General features: G+C 29.6%; 1 long non-coding RNA gene across 1 annotated transcript; it reads right to left on the bottom strand.

Moving 5' to 3' along the window:
* LOC129957335 (uncharacterized) lies at positions 1-19,961 on the bottom strand. The gene is made up of 5 exons (XR_008782753.1): positions 19,712-19,961; positions 18,187-18,444; positions 11,347-11,672; positions 9,901-10,009; positions 1-399 (listed from the first exon to the last, which is right to left on the bottom strand). It is a non-coding gene; the product is annotated as an uncharacterized LOC129957335 (long non-coding RNA).
* Positions 19,962-23,640: the final 3,679 nt, after the last annotated feature.

Genomic DNA, 23,640 nt, shown 5'->3' with positions numbered 1-23,640 from the left:
CAATACTGCATAATACATACTTAAAAAATAAAATAAAATATTTTGATCCCTTTCCATAATAACACCTTCATATTCATTATTGGAAAGAAATCTTATTACACAAAGCACGAAAAATTTAGCAATGTTACCCTAGCAGAGAACATTCATTTTTTTAACAGGATTATTTCAGAAATGAAGTGAAAAAAAGATGTTGATCAACATATATGTCCTTGATAATGGCAATGGTCTTACTCAGGAAATTGGTTTGGAAACTACTCTTCTGGGCCATTCTGCTTCAAAGTGAGGAGCCAATTCTTTTATTTTCTAACGTACTATGAGGCAGAATTCTTTAACATGGTGGACAGGAATTTCTTTTTCTTCATAGATGCAGTTTGAAATGCAGTTTATAGTAGATGAAACCTGTGCAGATAAGAAAAGGCCATATATCACAGGTGTTCAAATTTAGCAAATACAATTTTTAGCATTATTTTATAAATATGAGATGACTGAGTTTATACTGTTGAATAAAACATTATTTTAAATCATAAATGTCACAAACTTTTCTTTCTCTGTGATAAGAAAAGTAGATTTCTCCTCTTAACAAGTTTATTCGAATTAGTTTAAGTACACAGCACATTTAGATAACATTCACATTTCTCATAACTATTCATTTAAAGAATTTGAAGTTTGCTTTCAGATATGTTTACTCGGCTGTTACAATATATTTATAAATTCAAATCATATTTTGTTAAATTCGTACAATTAAAGAATTTTTATTTAAGTGTCCTTAGAATACAAATGAGCCTGAAAAATGTAACATTACTAATTAACTTAATTCAGCACTGATTTGATAACAGTGATTTTAATCCTACATAGTCGAATATCTAGGTAAGATCATGTATCGTGCACTCACATTAAAACGGAAGTATGACATCCGATTATCATTTTAATGGACGAAGATTCGAAAATAGTATTGTTGACATGGCCCTAGCCGATGGGCATGTAAAAAAAACAGATATACTCACAACGACGGAAGATATTGGTGTAGCAGGAAAAGTTATCCCCACAAAACTTATAGCCTTGAAGAATTCCAAGGAAAACCGCTCTTCTCAGTACAGATTTTCTGAGAGCCGCAGGTATCGTCCTGAATCTCCAGAAAGGACTTTGGTATTTCTCAGAAGCTCCTCACCAATTGTTTAACTTTATTGAACCTCCAGCTGATATTAAGTCTCTCCTGGTTGTAGATGTTGCATTCCATCCCTATCAACTTCGAGGAAGTGAGGGTACCCATTTCTCGAGCGAACAACGGATGAAATTGAATTCCCTGCTCAAACAGTACGAGAAATACTTCCAATAAAGGGGAGGACCAGCTCCTTTCATCGACAATCGAATCAATACTGGTGATCATCTCCCAATCACCGTATTACCATATAGGATGTCTGCAACTAAAAAAGAAACGTTGAAACAAGAAATTGATCGACTCCTTGCTGAAGGAATTACTGAAGAGTGCGAGTCACCATATGCCTCTCCAGTGGTTCTAATTCCAAAAGCCAACGGTACCATGAGACTTTGTATAGACTACAGGAAATTGAATTCCATCACTGTTCCAGACTCTTATCCATTGCCACGAATAAACGATCTTCTACATGAGGCAAAGCCGACCCCTTTCATGTCAGCAATTGATCTGAAAGCCGGTTATCATCAAGTAAAGATGACCAGACAAATCCAGATCCATCCAGATGACCAAGACAAAACTGCGCTTGTTTGTCCTTTTCGAACATACCGCTTCAAAAGGATGCCACTTGGACTCAGAAATGCACCGGCAACTTTTCAAAGATTAATAGACCGTTTCCGCAATGGTCAGAAAGATATCTTTACTCTCACTTACCTAGATGACATTTTCATTTTGTCAGAGACATTTGAAAATCACCTCTCAGACTTGCAATGTGTCTTTGAAAGACTAATTCTCTTCAAACTTCAAGCCAACCGCGAGAAGTGCTGCTTTGCATCCTGCAAAGTGAAGTATTTAGGTTTTGGGATAACTCGGAAAGGAATAGAAATTGATCCTAAGAAAATTACCTCTATCCAGAGCATTGCACCTCCGCAGAATGTTAAACAGGTCCAATCGTTCTACAGACTTGTTCCTGGTTCAGAAGATACATACAAAATTTTGCCGAGATTTCACGGCCCCTCAGTGACCTCACAAAAAAGAAATCTCCTTGGAATTGGGGATTTCCCCAGCAGACCGCATTCGAAACCTTTAAAAAGTGCCTTACAATACCCCCAGTATTGAAGCAAGCTAATGGCACCAAGCCATACATTATCCGGATTAGGGATTGCAATACCGGTATACCGGAATACCGAATACCGGTATTTTGAGCCATTTGTACAATTTTGTAATACCGGTATTCACAAGTTTAAATACCGGTTTTTCGGTATTTACTAGAAATTTTTAAAATTGTTCAGGGATCGCCAACATGACAAAATAGCATACGTTTTTGTTTTTATGTCTCCCTAACGGGCGAAATTAATTAACTAATGAATGGCTTAATTAATTGCTTAAATATAAATTAGCGAAACATGGATTATCCCTGAAAGAAAATATTGTATACATAACGACTGATGGAGTACCAATTACAAAAAAAGTTGCAAAGTTGATTGGTGCAAATCAGCAGTTGTGTTATGCACATGGAATTCAATTAGGAGTAATAGATGTATTATACCAAATAAATAAATAAAGAACAGAAGAATCCAAATACTGTGGATATAGAAACTTCGGATTCCAACTTTGAAGAGAGTAAGAGTGAGAGTGATATTGACAATGAAGATAATGACAATTTAATTGTTGAAGAAGATATTGCTAATGAGGATAAAATATTAACAAATCAAGTATTGCTTCATATAATTTATAAAGTTCGAAAAATTGTTAAGATATTTAAATGTTCCCTTATAAAAAAGGATATATTACTAAAATATATATTAACTGAAAATAAAATAGAATATATGTTAATATTAGATTCTAAAACACGTTGGAATAGTTTACTCCTAATGATGGAACGATTTTTGAAACTGAGAAATCCAATCCAAAAAACAATAATCGACTTAAACCTGTAAATTAATTTTTCAGATAGTGAATTCGACTTAATATCCAGAACTATATCAGCTCTACTTCCAATAAAACTGACTATTGAGGCGTTATGTCGGAGAGATTCTAATTTATTAACAGCTAATGCAACAATAAATTTCATGTTGCAGTCACTGAGAGAACAGCACACATCACTATCTAAAGATTTATATATTACATTGAAAAATCGCACAGTAGAAAGCATACCGAAATAGAAAATTTCTTATGGTATTTAAATAATTATAATGATTTTAAAAATGAAAAAGAAAAGAAAATAACCAATTCAAATCTGATTTAAGTTTAGAGTAAATTTTCTTAAAACATTTTACCCACAAACCTATCCACATTCAGAATTTGGTTCAGTTATCGAAGATTATGATGTCACTACTGTCGATAGTGAAAAGAAATTGTCTTTTGAACAAAAATTAGAATTAGTGATAAATAAAAAAAAATTTAACGAACCAAAATACAATACAGAAATCAGCTATATCCAAAACCATCCGACGAGAAATCGATTTATTTGAAGATGAGGGATTTAGAGGTAAATACTTGAAAAAAAAATATATCGCGCATTGCTAACGGTACCACCAGCTAGCGTAGATGCCGAAAGAGCATTTTCAGCTGGTCATTTTTACACAAAATTACTTTTCAGGCTTAATGACAGTACAATTGATGCATTATGTTTTTAAGATCACATTTCAAAAATTTGTAATAGTACCACAGACTGAATAGTGATATTTACACTTTTTTTGTGATTTAAATAAACAAGATGTTCCTTTACTTTTTTGTGATTATATACTGTTATAATTTATGTTTCAAATTATTTTTTGTGATATTTACACTCTCTAACAAAACTGGCAAATAAAACAAAGAAACACCTGTGTTTTCTTTCTTTCTCTGAAATTTCTAATACCGGTATCCCGGTATTAAGATTTAAAAAATACCGAATACCGGTATTGAAATTTTGGTCCGGTATTGCAATCCCTAATCCGGATTGATGCAAGCCACTATGCACTTGAAACTCTTTTACTTCACGGTATCGGATCAGAAGAATATCCAATCGAATATGCAAGTAGATTGCTCACTCAAGCAGAACGCAATTATTCAACAACAGAACGGGAAGCTCGGGTTGTTGTTTGGGCTTTAAAGAAATTTCGTGGTTATTTAGAAGGTTCTGAAATCACTATGACATCCAATCACCAACCTTTACGATGGCTCTTAACTTTAAAGTCTCCAACGAGACGACTTGCTCGATGGGCTCTAGAAATTCAAGCTTTCAACCTGAAAGTTTTGTATGTTGCTGTAAAGGCTAATGTAGTTGCAGACATGCTCAGTAGACCTGTATGTGATGAGAAAGAATCTCCTTATGAAGTGTGTAACATAGCCATATTTGACCTGCCTGTCAGAAGTGCTAAAGACATGCGTGAAGCCCAACTTGTTGATGAAAATCTGAAAATGATTATTGACAGTTTCGAATCTACTCAGAAAACAGAAGATTATGCCAACTAGACAGAACATGGGTTTTTAATGAATATGTTCTTTACGGATATTTGCCAGATGCTGATTCCGAAGAGGCACAACTTGTAATTCCTTTTTCAGAACGTGATTCTATAACGGATAAATACCATGATGATCCGATGGCCAATCATTATGGGGGAAGAAGGTACGTTTCAAAGAATTGCTAGACGTTACTATTGGATTGGTATGAGAAAATACATAAATGATTATGTAAAAAAACTGTCCAGAATGCAACCAATATAAAGCCAACAACCAGAAGCCAACTGGTTTACTGCGAACCCAAGTCTATTCTCAAAGATTTGAGATAATCTCGATCGATCTTTTTGGTCCATTGCCAAAGACTGAAAATGGTAAGCAATCGGTATTTATAATTGAGGATTGTGCAATCCGATGGGTTCAACTATTTCCATTATCTCAAGCAACTGCAAGTGAGTGTGCCATTATATTCATTGAGAAACGTATTCCTGAGACATGGAATTCCCAGACGAACCATTAGCGACAATGGGTCTCAATTCGTCAGCGCCGTTCTTCAACAGGTGTGTTGCACTCTCAACATTAGCCAAAATCTCATTCCTGTTTATTTTCCTCAATCGAATCCTTTAGAGCAGAAGAATAGAGATTTAAAGCCTCGACTGGCCATATTGGTTGGAGACGATCACGGAAACTGGCATTCGAAGTTGGCAATGATTCGTTTCGCCATGAACACCGCAGTTTGTGATACCACTGGCCATACACCTGCATTCCCCCGATTCGGAAGAGAATAAAGGACTGTTGATGATCTACGAGATTTCAAAGCAGTTGTCGAGAATGACAATTTTGTACTCGAGATAACACCTTATCTCAAAAGGTCTGCAAACATCATAAACGAATTAAGGGAACGGATAGAAATGAAACAAGACAGAAGGAAGATATATTACGACAAAAACAAGAAGCAAGTATTTTATTCTCCGGGTGATAAGGTTTGGGTAACATCACACTCCATTAGTAACAAATTTAAACGTAAAACGTCGAAATTTTCACCACGTCCAGATGGTCCATACATCATATTAACGCAGCGTTCTCCAACTACCTATGAAATTGCTAGCCCAAGTGATCCATCCAACTCTTTAGGAACATATCATACCTCAGCTCCACGTTCGTACAGTCAAAACATGGAAGCGGATACACCACAGCATCTGATTCGCAAAAGAGGCCGACCACCAAAGCTTAAATCCTTTTTCTCAGGAACCAATAGACCTCCAGACAATTCAAATTCTGTCTCCTTGCCGGGACGTCGTGGGAAATTGTTGCATCTCTTTTTTCCCCTTGAGCAGAGAGCGCCCTCTTGTGGCGTTTTGCAGAAGACAACCAGTTCAACGGCAGACCTGCACCCTGAGGTCGACTTTTTCCCCATGCGCTATCCTTGCGCTAACGCCAAATGCTTTCAGCTGGAAACCGTGGAATCCCTCCAGCACCTGTTCTTTAACCTAATTTTCTGTAGTAAGTGTTTGTGAATTTTGTAGTGTAGCTGTGTTTGTGAAGATTAAAAATAGTGCATTTAAAACCGGGCAGTTCCTTAGAAAACCACAACACACCACTATACAGCTTAAATGTTTGAGTGTGAGATCCTAAAAATATGCTATTAATATAACTGCCTGTCATCCAAAAGTTTAATAATTTGATTCAATCAACATATTTTCTACTTACACAAAAGTGCTTAATTTAGTATTCTAAAATAGAATTTCTAAACCTACAAGTTATAAAAATCCCAGTAAAATACTGAAATTTTACATTTTTAAAAGCAAGCAAGCAATTGTACCAAATTCCTCATTAATCTATACTTATAATAAAGCTGAATGTGTGTGTGTGTTGGCGCTCTACAGGCCTGACCGTTCGACCTACAGCTACCAAATTTGGCATGTGTATACCTTGGAGGCCGAAAATGTGCACCTCAGAGCGATTTTTTAAAATTTTTAATTAGAATTTTAATGAATTGAAAAATAAGCGAAATGTCAGCGTTTTTCCGAAATAACTTCCGAAACTATGACAGCACAAAATTGATTTTTACATTTTTCATCAATTGATTTTTAAAGCTCAAAAAATTATCTTTCTAATGATACCAATGATTTAACCTATAAATTAAGTTTCGATTTTTAACGAATTTTTAAAGAAATATTTTAACCATATATTTCAACATTATATTTCGCACAAAAAAAATTAATCTGCAAGAGCACATCAATGGGAAAATATTAGCGTTTATCCACGTGTTGAGATCACATTTACAAAATCTGTGATTAAAAAATAACCTCTGCAAATTAAATCTAAAAACATGTAATTTTCAGCACGTCACTGTATGAAATGAAATGAATAGGAAATGTGATATTTTCTAAAAAATAAATGAAAGGGAGTTTTTTTTATGATCGTTTGCAATATCTATATTATTAATTCAATAAATCTGCTTTATTTAAGGTAAACATGGTTTAATATATACAGGATATCCATTCAAATTCGGGCCCAGTGTCTTATTTATAAATCTTCAGTAATAGACATATATACTATTTAGTATTGTTAAAATGGTGTAAATGATGTAAATAATTATATTTTATGTAACATGAGTCAATAAATGCATTGATGAATTACAAGTTTTAAATTTTTTCACACTCTGCTTTGTGAGTCATTTTAACAAAATATTCTTGATATACTAATATTTTAAATAAAAAAAAGTTACACCAATCAACTAAATCAATCATTAAAATTAACTGATTTATGAAGATTTGAATCTCACCATACAATAAATAAAAAGGGCGATTTTAGACAAAAATATTTAACATGGAAAGGATTGCACTCCAATCAACTAAATCAATCACTAAAATTGGCTGATTTCTGAAAAATACATAAAAGTGTATTTATAAATATATAAAAGTGCAATTTTCAGCACGTGTCTGCATGAAGTAAAAAAAATTTAAATATAATAATTTCTAAAAAATAAATGGAGGAAAAGTTTTCTATGATCTTTTACAATATCTATATTAATAATTAAATAAACAGTTTAATGTAAGGTGAACATGGTTTAATATATATAGGATAATCACTCTAATCAGCTCCCATCACAAAATATTCTTGGGACACCAATATTTTAAATAAAAATTGTTGAACTTCAATGAATTAAATCAATCACTAAAACTGGCTAATTTTTGAAATTCGGATATCACTCTTCTAAAAAAACTGGCGATTTTAGACAACTTCATCGACTGTCTCAAAGAAGCGCCCATCATCTGCCAGGATTTCTCGACAGTGATATTGGCCTATGATTATGAAAATGTTGATTGCTCTAAAATTTATATATAAAAACTTCGTAAATCGGTCAGATTTGATTGCAGAAGATAGAAACGTTCATTTATTTGTTTAAAAGTTGAAGTACTGAGAGTATATCACAGCATAGGATTTCTTATGACAAAAGAACTATGTAGAATTTAAAATTCATTATTTTTTCTTAAGTACATTTTGACTGAAATAAAATCAAATATTTTTATTTACATCATATAAATATTTTGAAATTAAAACTAAAAACTGAATTTTACGAAGAAGCAGAGAAATTTTTGTTCAATAATTCTTTGAAATTTTATATAAATTACGAAAATTATTCTGCAGTGCACATACAAATTCAATGCCGAAGGATTCTGCTTTCAATTTTCATATTTAAAAAAAAAATGATTGGTTTAATAAAAAATTTTTTTATATTAATTGCAGTTTAACATTTCCACTCTAATTTAAAGTTGAAATTTTATGGATGCTGACAAAAAATTAAAGAGAGAGATAAGTACTACAATGAACAGAACTGTTTAAGACCTACATAATAGTATGATTGAATTGTATGTCAAAATCTGCAACTTAAAAATATTTCGCAGAAAAAGCTATTAAGGGACCATGTTACATAAAACAATTTACCGTAAATTTAAGCGATCATTAATACTGGCAAACCGGCTGATCGCCAAAGGCAGATAGTTATAAATAAAAATATGATTTTATTGTTTTCAAGAATAAATATTTCAGAATTTTTATAATTATAGTGTTAATCTATACTTTTAATAAAGCTCAATGTGTGTGTGTGTGTGTGTTGGCACTCTACAGGCCAGACCGTTTGACCTACAGCTACCAAATTTGGTACATGTATACCTTGGAGGTTGGGAATGTGCACCTGGGGTTCCTTTTTTCGAATTTTTAATTAGAATTTTAATTATTAATTAAAAACTAACTTTCCCGCCAAAAAAATCTTCCATTTTCCCCACCGCCAAATGAGAAAGGCTTCAATTTTTTTTCTCCCAACAGTAATGAGGCTAGGGTTAAAATTTTTCGGCGGATTATTTCACTCGATTCTGTTTATTTTCTTAATGTTTGATGCATTTAAAATTAAACATTGCTAATGAATCGATCTTTCAGATTCATTCTGAAGTACTTTTGAATTAAAATAAAACAGAATAAAGGAAATTAAAAATTTCTAATCCGCATAGCGTTACCCCAACTGGCGTAGAAAAAATCACGTATTTGCGTTACGTAACTGGGGAAGAAAATTCACGCATGCGCATTCTGTTCTGATTGTTGCCATGACAACCGTTATCAATGGATGATTTAAATTATTTTTGAGTTAGTCGCATGCTTTTGTAAGTAAATTGTATTTATGTTAGTTATATATTTTTTGTATATGCTTATAGTTTTAAGTACATCGTTTTTTAAGTAGTTTTCTTAAAACCTGTTTTCAACCGTTTATTTTAAACGATTCGTTTTATTTTATTAGTGTTTGATGCATTTAAATTTAAACATTGTTAATGAATCGATCTGCTCATAATGAATCTAAGAAAATTTTGTTGACAAACTCTTGAGATATTACATAAATTAAAAAAGATATTCTTTAGTGCCCATAAAGTTTAAACGCTGAGTGACTATTTTCAGTAATCAGATTATAAAAAAAAAATGCTTTGTGTCAGTAAAAAATATTATTATATTAATTGAAGATTAATTCTTTCCACTTTAATTTAAAGCATAAATTCTACGGGTGCTAACAGAAAATGAGAGATAAATATTACGTTATGACTGAAGGCCTTTATAATATTATGAATGAATTTTATGACAATCAAAATTTGAAGTTTTAAAATATTTTAATGAAGAAGCTATTAAATTAGAAATATTATAAAATATTTAATTATTAAAATTTTAACGAACATTAAGATTGGCGAACCGGCTGGTCGCCAAAGGCGGCTAGTATTTAATAAGAGAGAATTCAACACTTTTTAACATCAAACCTTTCATGATGAAATATTGTTCCAGTGATGATGTATACTTTCTCATAAAGTATTGCAGCTCCTCGTGCTGAATGTTCTATCTTGTGATGAAGTCTTTCACTTTATTATGCTGAAAGTAATCAAATTTATAACCAAAATTTGCATACAAATCACATTTAATTACACATAAAATTAAAAAAGGAGAAAATATATAATACTATATAATAATAATAAAATATTTATAGTCTAGCGGAATTCCAAAACAAGTGACTAATTATTATTAGAATTCTTTCTTAAAGATTTATAATTTAAATATTTTTTATTATGATAATATTTTAACTATATAAATATTAATATAATTAGGTAAATGAAAATAATAATTAGGTAATATATAAATAATATGTAATTTTAAAATCTTCACTTGAAAAAATTGTACTTCAATTTAAACATGATTTTAAATTTTGGGTAAATTCTTTGAAGAAAATAATGTATTCTTGATTTATATTCAGAAATATACAGCAATCACAATAACTTTTTTCTACTCTCAGCCGATATCCATTTCCTGAAATTGCTTTACATTGCTAATATTTTTTCTGCTGAAATTATGCTTGGATTTAAGAGCTCATTTTGAAGCTACACAATGATTATTTTGAGACAAACTTTCTTGTTTTGATCCAAGATCAGATAATAAATTACTCCCACCATTCAATTTTCATACCTTATTAATGGAGTCTGGTCCTTAAATTGAGAAACTCTGCTTTTAATATTACCCATAATATAACAACATATAATCTGTAATTATTCAAATTATATTTCAAATGTTTAAACATTCTTTATATTAATTACTTAAATAATCTTTCAATAATTTAAAAAGCATGGGTTAATTTAATGAAATAAGTGATTGATTGTAGATGATCTCATATAAATATATATAAAAAAAAAAGTTTGTGGTTAATATCCTCTAATTTTGATCATTTTATAAATATCTTAAATTACAATCAATGCAAGTTAGTATTATCATTTTATCCCGTTACTGAGGGGGTAGAAATTGTGTCTTGATAAATGTAATAGAATTTTTTCCAAAAACCAGTAATAAAACATTTCTATATGTTGCCTACCAGAAAAAAAAAATGAAGTCAAAGTTCACATAATCCAATTTATTTTATTACAATTGGGAGTGCTTTTAACTTTCCGATAAATAGTAAAATGCATATTAAATTTAAAAATAAAGAAAATCCTTTTATTTATGATATATAGGTATATAACTGTCATTTTTTTACCACAAAAAGACAAGAAAAAACATAACTTTAAAAAATACATCAGAACTATGAAATATATATATATATATTCAGAGATTTTATGATTACATAACCTATAAAAAATATACTCTTATGATAATATAAAAATTATCAATAACAATTACCACTGGTATAGTATTGGATAGGGAAAATATGCTATCAAAAGTACCATGATTATATCAATGATTCCCTGTTGCAGCCAAGTGCCTCTTTCATATTTTTCAGGCCAATCAGTGAAGTCATCAGATGATGCTATTCCGCTGATATCTCTACCTTCTTTGAATGTGGCAGAGTTGTAGTAAGATAAATAAGATTTCTCAATGTGAAGATGGGCCAAACATTCCATAACCCAATTAGCCACTTTCCATTCTAAAAGTAAAAAATTATACAACTGTCTCTTTCAAAAATATTCTCTAGGCTTGGAATCCAAGACTCATAATTTCAGCTTTAGTACTTGGAGGAACATCAGCTTCTCTTGAAAACTCATAAGGAATGCTGAAAAAAGAAATTGATTTAAAAAAAATCTCTGTATCTAACATGTTTAAAATGGATCTAACCAATATTTATTTAAACCATACAGCAAAATGATTGGGAAAAACATTTTCATAATCACTAATAATACAATTTCAACTTAATTTTTCTAAATTTTACAAACACTACTTAGTAGGTAAACCACCTAGCTCAATTTTCTAAATTTTACAAGATTTTCTAATTTTTTTTTCTTTTTTTTGCATGTAATCTTCTTATGTTCAATCAAGTTAAAAAAAAAACAAAAAACTTACTGGTCTTGAAAAATCTTGTTTTTTAAATTTTATTTCTTATTATTACTTCCTTCAATTTAATTTAGAAAAAATGTGACAGATGCCACTTTTTAACAGTGGCAGAACTCAGGTGGTACACACAAAATTGAGGATTCAACTTGTATTGAAAAGAAAATTAAGTTTCTAATTAGCTTTTATTCCCAAGATCTTTAAAAACTGAAAATGTTTTAAACAAAATAAGAGAAAATTTAAAACTTTCAATAAAAGTTTAATAGCTCACAAGAAACTTAAGGTTATTAGCTTATGGCTTAGAGCTTCTGATTATTTTACAAGTTAAAAAAATAAAAAATAATAATTCATAACAAAACTTTAGGCTCCCCCCCCCATTAAAAGGAAAGAATAAATTTTAAATCTTTTGGATTTATGTGAAAAGAAATAAATTTGCTTTTCCATTCTCAAAGAAGCAACAGACAATTGACCATAGTAAAGCAAGAGATTGTATAAATTTCAAAATCTACCAATTAGAGAATCATATGTGTTTCAGAAAATCCAAATATCTAGGAAGTAAAACAGATTATTGGGACCTACATTTGTGAAAATTGAATCATGAATATTAGAAAGTAATTCATGATTGATATAACAGACAGATTGATACATTATATCATAATAAAATAGTGAGTGGAAAGAACTTATAATAAAACTGAATTTCCTAGCATTTCTTAATAGAGGTATTAGTGAAAAACCCGAGGGTCAGAAAAAATGCAAAAAAACCCTGAAAGATCATTCACAGAAACCTCTATTAATCAGAAAAGATCAAAAGTATTTTGAATGACCGATGAAATAAAAATACATATCATTATAAGCAACATGAATCTATTCTATGATTTAAGATGTAGATACAATAACCAAACAGCAGTTGAGTATTTTTACCATTCACACACATTCTTTAATTCTTTATTTTTAAATTATGTAAGGCAGTACTCCTGATACTTTTGATTATAACAACATCAAGTGTAAGTTGCAAAAGATCTTTTAGCTAACTAAAGAATTTATTTTCATATCATAGAGATCAGTACAACAAGAAAAGACTTTGTGATTTAGTTCTTTTAAATTTAAACTGACTTCAACGAAATCACAAACACTGTTAACAGCAGAGAAGGAAAATATCAAAACCCTTCAAAATTTTTCAGAAGTAATGCAAATCTTTTTATATGTAAGTAAAATTTTTTTAGTGCAAATTTACATGTCAAAGACAATAAAATGTTAATTTTAATTCATTTTTGAATTTATATTTTTATGAAATAGTATACGTTTTTTTATTTCATTTGATGTATTTTAACTTTGTCAGAGTGCCAGATATATTATGAAACATAATTAACTGTAAATTCTGTTAAATAAATTCTCTGTATAAAATAATTCTGCATACCATTATAGATATTAAATTACCAAGGCTTTCGAATAATTTCATTAAGTTAAAGGATTTATTTCAATAATTACAGTTTTCATGTAATGTTTAATTATATATATAACTTCGAGTTAACAGAGTTTATAATATGAAAAAGTAATGTATATTCTATTATTATATGTTTATATAATCCTTTTCAAGGGATTGAGAGATTTTCAGATATTATACATATATTTTTTAAAGTATAATATATACAGGAAGCCTTTTTGATTTGTATTTCACCTATGTATTAAAAATTCCACACTGCAATTATTTGATTTTTTTTTTATTTGGATCTCCTTTGAATCATCAATTTAAAATGGAGAAAATTTTCTGTGCAAGTTTAGGATAACATTTTTTAAACTGGTATTATAAAAATGGTTTTCCTAACTTTTTTTGAAATATTCATATGACAGATTTCATATTCAATGGCTGCCCACATACAACAATTATTGTTAAGTTATTTGTGCCTTACAGATAACTGTTGGTGGGTTTGTAAAGTGCAATAAACCACAACAAGTTATTTGTAATGTTTAAATCATATTGATTCTGAAATAATATATTATTTAAATTTAATTGAACTTTCAATTTATGCAATCCTCAGTACAAAAAATAAAAGAAAATAAGGTTCACATTAAAAAAAAATTGTGTGTGTGTGTGGGGGGGGGGTGATTTTGTATTTGCCCTAGACACCATTTTATGTAGGTATGCCACTGTTTGATAAAACATGAAATATACTTACAGAAAAGAAATGTATTAGTAATTCAAAGCAATAAAAACCAGACATCTTTAATCATTGTTAATAAATAAGTGTAATATTTAGAAACAAAATCACTATGTCATTTATATTTATAATAAATATGATTTACTCTCAATTCTTTTCATTTCTTATATCAATGTTTAATTTTCCATATTCACAGGCCAAAATATGTGATAAAAGTCTATATTTAAATATTTTAGTCACATATTTATTTATGACAGCAATGATTAAACCCTTTAGCTTTTAATCATTGTCCTAATCATAGGGTTATTGCCTAATGAAGAGGTTTAAAATGATTAAACCTCTTTCACTGAAATGATGAGTGCAGCTCAAAACAAATTCCCCCTAACAAATTGACAATGAAAACCTGTACACAATTGCTAGAAATTATGAGTTGATGCTCTTTATAGAAACTTATTTTTTATAGGAAAATTTTTTTCTACACCAGTCCCTCTTCATAAAACTAAGAAAATTAGACTGTTGCCCAGAAAAAAATTTGCAATTTAAGGGATTAAAAATTAATCAAGTTATAAATATTCACTTTATTATGCAAAGTCTGCAATGCAGGATATTGTGTTTCCATGGACTTGAAATATCAGAGAAATGCACGGTAACAGCAAAGATGTGAAAGTCTAAATGTAATATGTGAAAGTCCATAACATAAGGTCCATAAAAACATCCATATAACACAAAAGGCAATAACTTGTCTATTGGACAACATGATCTCCTAAGGAATGAAAACTTGTCATTATTTCAAGACAAGCTTTTTTTTAAAAAAATTGGCAACATTTTCTTATTGATAAGCTATCCGAGAACAAGAATGAACAGTTTTCAATTTCTCTGCCTGCAACTAATTCTGAAAAAGTGCATTGTTAAGCGAAATTAGATTTGATACAGTTGTATAAAACACCTTCTTACTCAAAATGGCAATGAAGCTTGATTAATTCATTACTAAGAATTCAAAATTAATTATGAATATTCTTATTTTTCATATTTTTGACCTCTTTAGATTTTTTATATATTATAAAAACATTCGATATAATTGAATCATCTATATAAGAAAAATAAAAGATGCATAAACATATCTCAATTTATATGTAATAGATAATGGCAATTGATGCAGACAGTTAAAACCACTGTGAACTTATTAGTGAGAATATGGAAATTAGAATTCATTAAATCAACAACACCGATATATATATGCCCAAATAGTTCATTATTTAACTTATCAACTAGATCTTTTTTGTAAACACATTTAAGCTCAAATTAATTTAAACCATCAATTTTAGTAAATTTATTTTATTTTAAATATCAAGATTAAGATAACTATAAAATGAAATTCACTTCTTTAAAGGAAAAAAATGACAGAAAATTCTTTTAAAACTATTAACAGGTATTTGAAATCCAATAAAATATTTAAAAATGCAGCCCCCCCCCCCATTTTCTTGTATTACCAAAAAAAAAAAAAATGAATCGCAGGAAAATGCTTAAAAATTATATTAGTTTCACTTTAGCTAATGTCCGATATATTCTCCAGTTGCAATTTATTTAGAAAATCAAGAATAAATATTAAAATGCTAGACAAAGCAATGAAGAAATAAAGGAATGTACTCAGTTTAGCCAAAAAAGTAAAAATTTATTTGTCCTCAAATGAGAATGCTGCTCACTAAAAGAGAGTTGGAAATTTTCCCATATACTTTTCTTGCAAACAAGTGGATGATTATCAAGAAGAAAAATTATTATTTAAAAAAGCATTAAGTAAATGGTATAAAACATGTTGTGGACCATGCTTTCATACCAATTAGTATCATTCTTTGACAGAAAATATAGGATTTACAGCAACATAAATTTAGTTTCTTTCTTCCTCAATTTTTATCACCAGAGAAGTTATGCATGAACAAAATCCACAGATGTAGTGGTTGGCCCTTTTAAACAATGAATAAGTTTATTTAATTAACAACACAAAATGCTTTAGAACAGATTTAGTGATTTTGAATCGTGAACAGAAAAAGAAAACAAAATTTGAGTTAGTACTTTTCATCTTGAAACTTCACTATTATATCAATAGGAGGATATCTGACACTTAATGTCAAATTAATATGCACCAGGCCTACATACAAGAAAAATCTTTATTTTAGACCTTATTTCCAAAATATTACAGCTCTAATTGATAAATAAGAGGCAAGGAAACTGCTATTCTGGTCTAGTTTTATAATTATGCAAAGTTTTAAGGAAGACAAAACAATATAATGTTTAATATCAGATTAAGACATTGTTCGTCAATTGCACTTTCTACCTTCAAACAAGAAAGGAAATAAAATTTCATAGTACAAAAAAATTGTTATTTAATATTTACATTCTCTATCAATTTGTATAGAATGCATTGAGCTATTAATTCATGAATGTGATACTCAAATAAGCTATAAGAAAATGGAATTATATCATTTGTCTCTAGTTGATATATATTTTTTTATAATACCTTGTATCAAATAGAATAAGATAACAAAAGAATAGAAAATAATTAATCATTAGAAAACTTTACAATAAAAACCAATGTCTAGTTTTTGGATTTTGAGTTAATTATTACTTACTTTATTTATAAGCATGCATTGAATTTATGCAAACTATTACATACTTTATTTATGAGCATGTATTGAACTTATGCAATCTCAATACCAAATAATAAAAATATTGGTCAATGAATTAAATGCCTATAGTACAAAAGAAATTCTAACAGGCATTTAATTTTAAATATAAATGCACAATAAATTAATTTATTAAAAAAATTCTACTTAAAACAAAATCCCTAATTAATTAAAGAAGATTTTTATTAACAAATCATTTATCAAAAGCAATTTAAATTTTCAAAATATTTGAAATTTTCCAACAATTTTTAATTAGAAAAAATACATCATTCTTCCATTAGTTTGACAACAATAGTTGCAATCAAACTTGTATACTGACACAAGACATCACTCACACATAAACTGAATATAAAAGCACCAATTTTATGTAACATAGTTTTAGAAAAGTTGTATAATTTACTTATTAATATTTGAATGCCTTTTAAATTACCACAATGATGAAATGTTAGAAATAGGGTAAAATGTTGAATTGCCATTATTACAAAATAATTACTCTCTTTATTAATTTTTCTTTAAATCATGTAAGAATATTGAGATAAATATTCCTAAAAGAGCTTAATTTAAAGGGAACAGAAGTTATGTTCATGGTGCATTCAATAAATTGTCCTTGAATGAAGCGAATCTTGGCGCCACTAGTTAAAAGCTGTAGCTGTAGAAGTGAGCAGAGAGGGTACTGTCAAATTAGAGAGAGGAGGAGTTAGTTATATGAAACCAGTTCTTCCATTTCCTTAATGAAAGTGATTCATAGAGGTGGTCTAGAGGTTGTAATTTCAGTTTTGATTGGCTGACTAGACTTGTGGAAAATTTTACTAAATAATAAATTTCATATTAAAAAGGAGAGGGTGAAATTCATATGGAGTTCATAGAAATTCATCTCAGTAAGTAGAATGGAATCGAAATATTTAAGGCATTTCCGAGTCTTTTCAATTTAGGGTTGGGGAGGGAGAGAATTAAAGGTTTAATTTAATAATTAATAGACAAGTGGATTAACTTAAAACTAACACATTGCTTATACACTTATAAGACAAAAGCTGAAATCACATGGCTAATCTGATTGATCATTATACCATAGTCAACCCTGATTGACTACAGCATAAAATTTACTAAGAGACATATTGTAAATAATTTGAAAATAACAGCAATCTAATTTAACATCTACACACAAAAATAAAACATCTTACAATATTTGCATTCAAAAGATCACAGGAATAACCAGTATTATCATGTACCATGAAATTTCTTAAACTTCAACAAGAGTTGCAGAGTTGAAACTTATAAAACAAAAATGCTAAATTATGGCAGAGGGAGGAATTACAGAGATGGCAGTGAGGGGAAGGGTGGAACATTGAGACTAAATTGTACTGTATACATATTTATGAAAAATTAAAATTTTACTTACATAATCATAATACTTTTAGAGGAATATTTGTTTCTTTCTTCCCTTTTATCAGAAAACTGAAGAAAGCAGGTTCTGAATATTTCTGTAATTCTTTGTCAAAATCTTCACAAAAATCAAGAAAATGATTCTAGAAGATATGCACAAGTACGAATTATAAATATTTCAGTTAATCTGCTTCTTTTTGCATTGATTAAGAACGCCTTAATAAGTTAGTATCCCAGATTTATGAACCTTTCCTGGAATTTTCATAAAATGCACCTAAAAAAATACAAAAGAAGTATTAGAATGAAAACTAAACAGAAGGAATATAATTATAAAGTATATTGTATTTGAATTCAAATAGCAATAAAGATATAATGCAAATAAACATATAAAAATGAAAATTACTTCATCACTTATTATATTATATATATATGAATTTTATTTAGATTATGAAAAACTAAAGAATCACTGTACTAAAAACTTTCAGCTTATAATTTTCAAGATATCAGCAATTGTATTAGTGGTTTTAAAAATGAACATAACTAACCATTACAGATTTTTTTTTTTAACTTGTGAAAATCATTTATACAAAATAAATATTAACAATATACAGTTTTTACAAACAGTCAATAGTATTCATTCATCCATAGAGGTAACAATTAAAAATAATTCTTTATATGTTCTGTGCCTACATACATAATTATATCTTGTGTTTCATTTTTCAAGGGGGGAGGGAAGGAAGAAAATAGGGAAGTACAATTCATTTTAAGTCTATTATGTCATAAAATACTTTTTCAACTGATGTAATCTCAAGCTTAGCAGTAAAGAAATTGAATATTTGAAAATATTTAAAATACAATTTTCACTTTAAAGAAAATGTTTAATGTATGCAGCTTTTAAAATATCATCTAATATTTTATTTCAATTCCATTATAACAAAAGCATTATCTAAAAGGACAATTTCATGTTTCAAAATAAAATATTCGATTTTATTTCAGGAAAAATCTAACAATACAATTAGATTTAAAAAAATTTTGTTTAATCAACTTAGAAAAGCTTTTTAAAATCTATATTTTTAAACCGGACACTCAAATTAATAATAGACAATGAAAATAAGTAATCCTACTTAAAATACATGACAGAAAACCAAATAACAAAAACTGAAGTTAGATACAAAAATACATGTATAAATCCAAATTTGGCTAATTTTCATATACTTTCAAATACTAACAACAAAAGCAATTATTTATCACTTAAAATACCATCACATTTCACAAAGGAAAACGCAAAATTACAAAAACTATATGGACTGAAAAGAAACACATCAACATCGTAAATAACATTAAACAAGAGGAGCTAATTAAAAAATTTCCTTTTTAACCAATATCTATATAGATAGAGAAATATATTATTGACATTAATCAAAATGATAGATAATAATCGTCTTCTCCCAAATTCAGTCATATACAAAAGTTTATCTTAAAAATAAATCTATATATTAAGAAATTTACCTTAAAATATCATAAAACTATTAAATTCGTACCTAGTGCAATTCGAATGATAAGCATTTAATAAAGCAAGTTTTCTGAAATAGAAGATCTGAGAACACGTCCGAACAGATCTTATGTTGAGCTTCAAAATGAATTTCTTGTTTCCTTGGTTTCAATTCGTGTTTTCAATATGATGCGGATACGGTTAACTTTTCCTATTTTCAATGAACTAAACAATAATAAAAGCTATATTGCTATGTGAAAAAAAATTTTCTATAAAAAAAATCACTGATACCTCGGCATCATTCAAATATAAGTCCTTTTGGTAATGTATATGCATCATACCAGTCACAGCTCAACTCAACCGGGATTAATAAAATTGAAATAGTGCCGGGTTGACGCATGCGTTAATAACGGCCGTATTTGATAATGTGACAATGAGCCATTTGCGTTTTGCTTGTTTATGGAAAAAGTAGAGATGCATAATCCACAATTTTTTGAATAACAAATGATTTTGGTATTGTTATTTTTAAATATTTGTTCCAAATATCTGTTAATTAAAAATTATTAATCAGTATTAAATATAAAATTTATTAATTGTAATTAATATTTAATTTGCTAATTTAAGTGACGAGTGATTGATTTAATTTATCTATTGCAGCTTAGGTCTTAATTTTGATTTTTTTTCAAATCAATTTATTTCATTTATTTATTGGAATAAAGCATTTCCTAAAAAGGTGAATTTAAAAAAAATGTAATTTCTTTAAAATTTTCACTTTAGTTCTATATTCTGCCAATAGACAGCGCCAGCGGAATGAACCATTAGATGGTCATGTCATAGGCAATTAGAAATAATCTTTACTGGACAGAGCATTGTTTCACACACGAGAATAAAATTTTCTTGTGAATACTTCAATTTCAGTGATATGCGATTCAATGATACTGTAATTCGAATAATAACCGGTCCGATCACTTTTCAACCCATTCACAGATTTCTGCTTTTCTCTTTATGGCTTCAGTGAAAGGAATGGGGCATTCCCTGAGGACAGAAGAGAAGAATGTTTTGTGTTTTTGGTATTTTCTTTCCTGCCCTCGGTGGGTCGGGGGTCAGCCGATATCCATCCTTTTCTTTCATAGGTGTCGGCTGAGGCCACGTACAGTCGGCCACAAAATAAGTAGAGAACATAATCCACAATTTTTTAAAAAACAAATAATTTTGTTATTGTTATTTTTAAATATTTGTTCCAAATATCGGTTATTTAAATCATATTATTAATTAAAAATTATTACTTAATATTAAATATAAAATTTATTCATTGTAATTAATACTTAATTTACTAATTTAAGTGACGTGTGATTGAATTAATTTATCTATTTCAGCTTACTTCTTAAATTTGATTTTTTTTCAAAACTATTTATTTACAGTAGACTCCCGATTATCCGCGGAGCGGATTATCCGCGTCTGCCGCACTAAGTTTATTTTTTTGCTTCCAAGCAAAGAGAAAATGCTTCCAAAGCAAGAAGCAAACACAAATGACTGATTTCTTCAAAAAGGTGTAGTTTTACAGCTATGCTTTTGTAATTACATAATACATTACAGTATTAAAACATTACATATGCATTCATTTTTCCGTGTATCCTTGACGCCTCTCGTAAGTACAAAGCACTTTTCTGTTTTCATTAACAAAATGCATTTTAAGTTAGTTTTGAGTGATATACTAAAATATTAAGCGTTAGTTAAACATTTCCTGCTGTTTATTTTACGTTTTATTGTACATAAAACGATTTTTCAAAGTTGGAAGGACCGTTTTCTCTTTTTCTATACCCGTTTTTAGCTTTTTTCGGATTATCCGCGATTTTTGTTATCCGCCGCGGCCAAGCTACCCAATTCCGCGGATAATCGGGAGTGTACTGTATTTCTTTATTGGAGTAAACCATTTTCTGAAAAATTTGAATTAAATATTGTTACAAAATTTTTCTTCTGCAACAAATATCGCAAATTAATCGTAATGACGCAGCTCATTTAATTGCTATAGTTCAGCAGTTTGTTTGCTGTCTCATCCTCTAATTTCTCTTATTTGTCGGCGACTCCGACTCCTCTCACACACACACAACTTTTGAAGATCCACACAACTTCTTCTGACGATACACACGACTTCCGACGATCCACACAGCGACTTCCTCAGCTTCAGATTGCCCATCTTTTATAGTTCCGGGAGGCGGGGCTAGAATCTCCAGACCAATCAGGGCGTACCTGGCTGTATCTCGGGTCTTAGTGGATGGATCGTGAAAGTTCTCGAACTTTCCAGTAGTATCCATTTAGTCGCCAAACCCGCCAAATTCAACGCCAAGTCGCCAAATGATCGCCAAGTTAATCGCCAATCTCTGAGTTCATTGACACGGCACCCGCTCAGCACACACAGGACAGATCGTACAACGGTCTTTCTTAGGATGACACTATTCGTCTTGCTGGGAAGCAAAATTACAGGTTTGTAACAATATATATGTTATTTCTTTAAATTGTTTTCTTGAGTTCTATATTCTACCAATAGATGGCGCCAGCAGTAAAAGAAATATATGCAAAGTCAAATCACAAGCAATTAAAAAGGATTTGTATGGAATAGTGTATCATCAAATGCGAATATCGGAAAGTCAAGGTTACTCTCATGAAGTGGAGCGGCGACTTCACACTTTCCAGTGAAGTCACCACTCAGATAAATTTCATGTGATATGCAATTCAGTGATACGATAATTCCAATAACCGGTCCGTTCACTTTTCAGTCCACTCACAGATTTCTCCTTTTCTGTTTTTTTGAGACCTTCCATTGGACAGATCGTATCGATTGTTACTTTCCGGTGAAGTCACTGCTCCGGTAAATCAGTGATATCGTATTGATTGTTGCTTTCTATCGTGATCCAAAATCTGTAATCGAAATATCACCTGTAAGATCGTATCAAGGATTTGAATCACACCCCTCTTTGAAAAGTATTGATCACTGGTAATTGTGACTTTATGATATTGGTTATGTAATCACCGTTCGTAAAATATTCGTCATCCCTAAAAATAAGTCGAGCACCGGTACCCTACTCGATTTTTACAAAATGCTGAAAAAGCAATTATCGATTAAATTGTATCGATTATACTATCGATTTAAATTTCAATGTTGGTAATTGATATAAAATAATCTGTTATGTAGCATCGATTATTTTATATCTATTTAAATTTCAATGTTGAATAATAAATAAATTAATTATCTATTACTCTATCGATTAGTCTGTATCAATATTTCAATTGTTATTCAAACATGGTTATATAAAAAACTCCCAAAGATGGTGATTAAAAAAAAACTTCCAAAGATGATAATTTTTTATTAAACTTCCAAAAATACTTATTTTATGAAAAAAATTCCAAAGATGGTAGTTTTTTAATAAATTCGCAAAGATGGTTACTTTAACAGTTTACCTCCATAGATGGTTATTTTAACAGTTTACCTCAAAATATGTTCATTTTTTAATAAACTCCTAAAGATTGTTATTTTTTAATAAACTTCCAAAGATGGATATTTTATAAACTTTCAAAGATGGTTATTTTAATTTATTTTCCAATAAATATTGACTTTTCAAAATTTGGGGTAAAAATTGAAAAAATGTGGGTAGTTGCCTTTTTTTTTTTTTTTTTCACTTGTTACATTTCCATCTCCCATTGCGTTTACATTTCTGTCGCCTTAAACTGGTATAAAAGCTAGAGAAAATGATATCCTCTTTACTCATTCTAGTGCTTCTAGTTTATAAAATTTCTAAACATGAGTCTCTTGAACTATATTGGGTTTACAGCCCACGTTCATTTCTTTCAATACAATGACTATTTACATCCGGTGGAAATTGCCATTTCCAACGTTTATTCGGAAAAGACTTTTGGAACTTGTGTGGATGCTCCGTATTGTTCTAGCACGTATCGAGATGCTGATAAAAACAACTACCT

This window comes from Argiope bruennichi, chromosome 11 (assembly GCF_947563725.1).
Source record: "Argiope bruennichi chromosome 11, qqArgBrue1.1, whole genome shotgun sequence".
In the NCBI taxonomy this organism is placed as follows: Eukaryota; Metazoa; Arthropoda; class Arachnida; order Araneae; family Araneidae; genus Argiope; species Argiope bruennichi.
The sequence above is the reverse complement of the archived record's forward strand: the minus strand, read 5'-3'. Positions and strand labels throughout refer to the sequence as shown.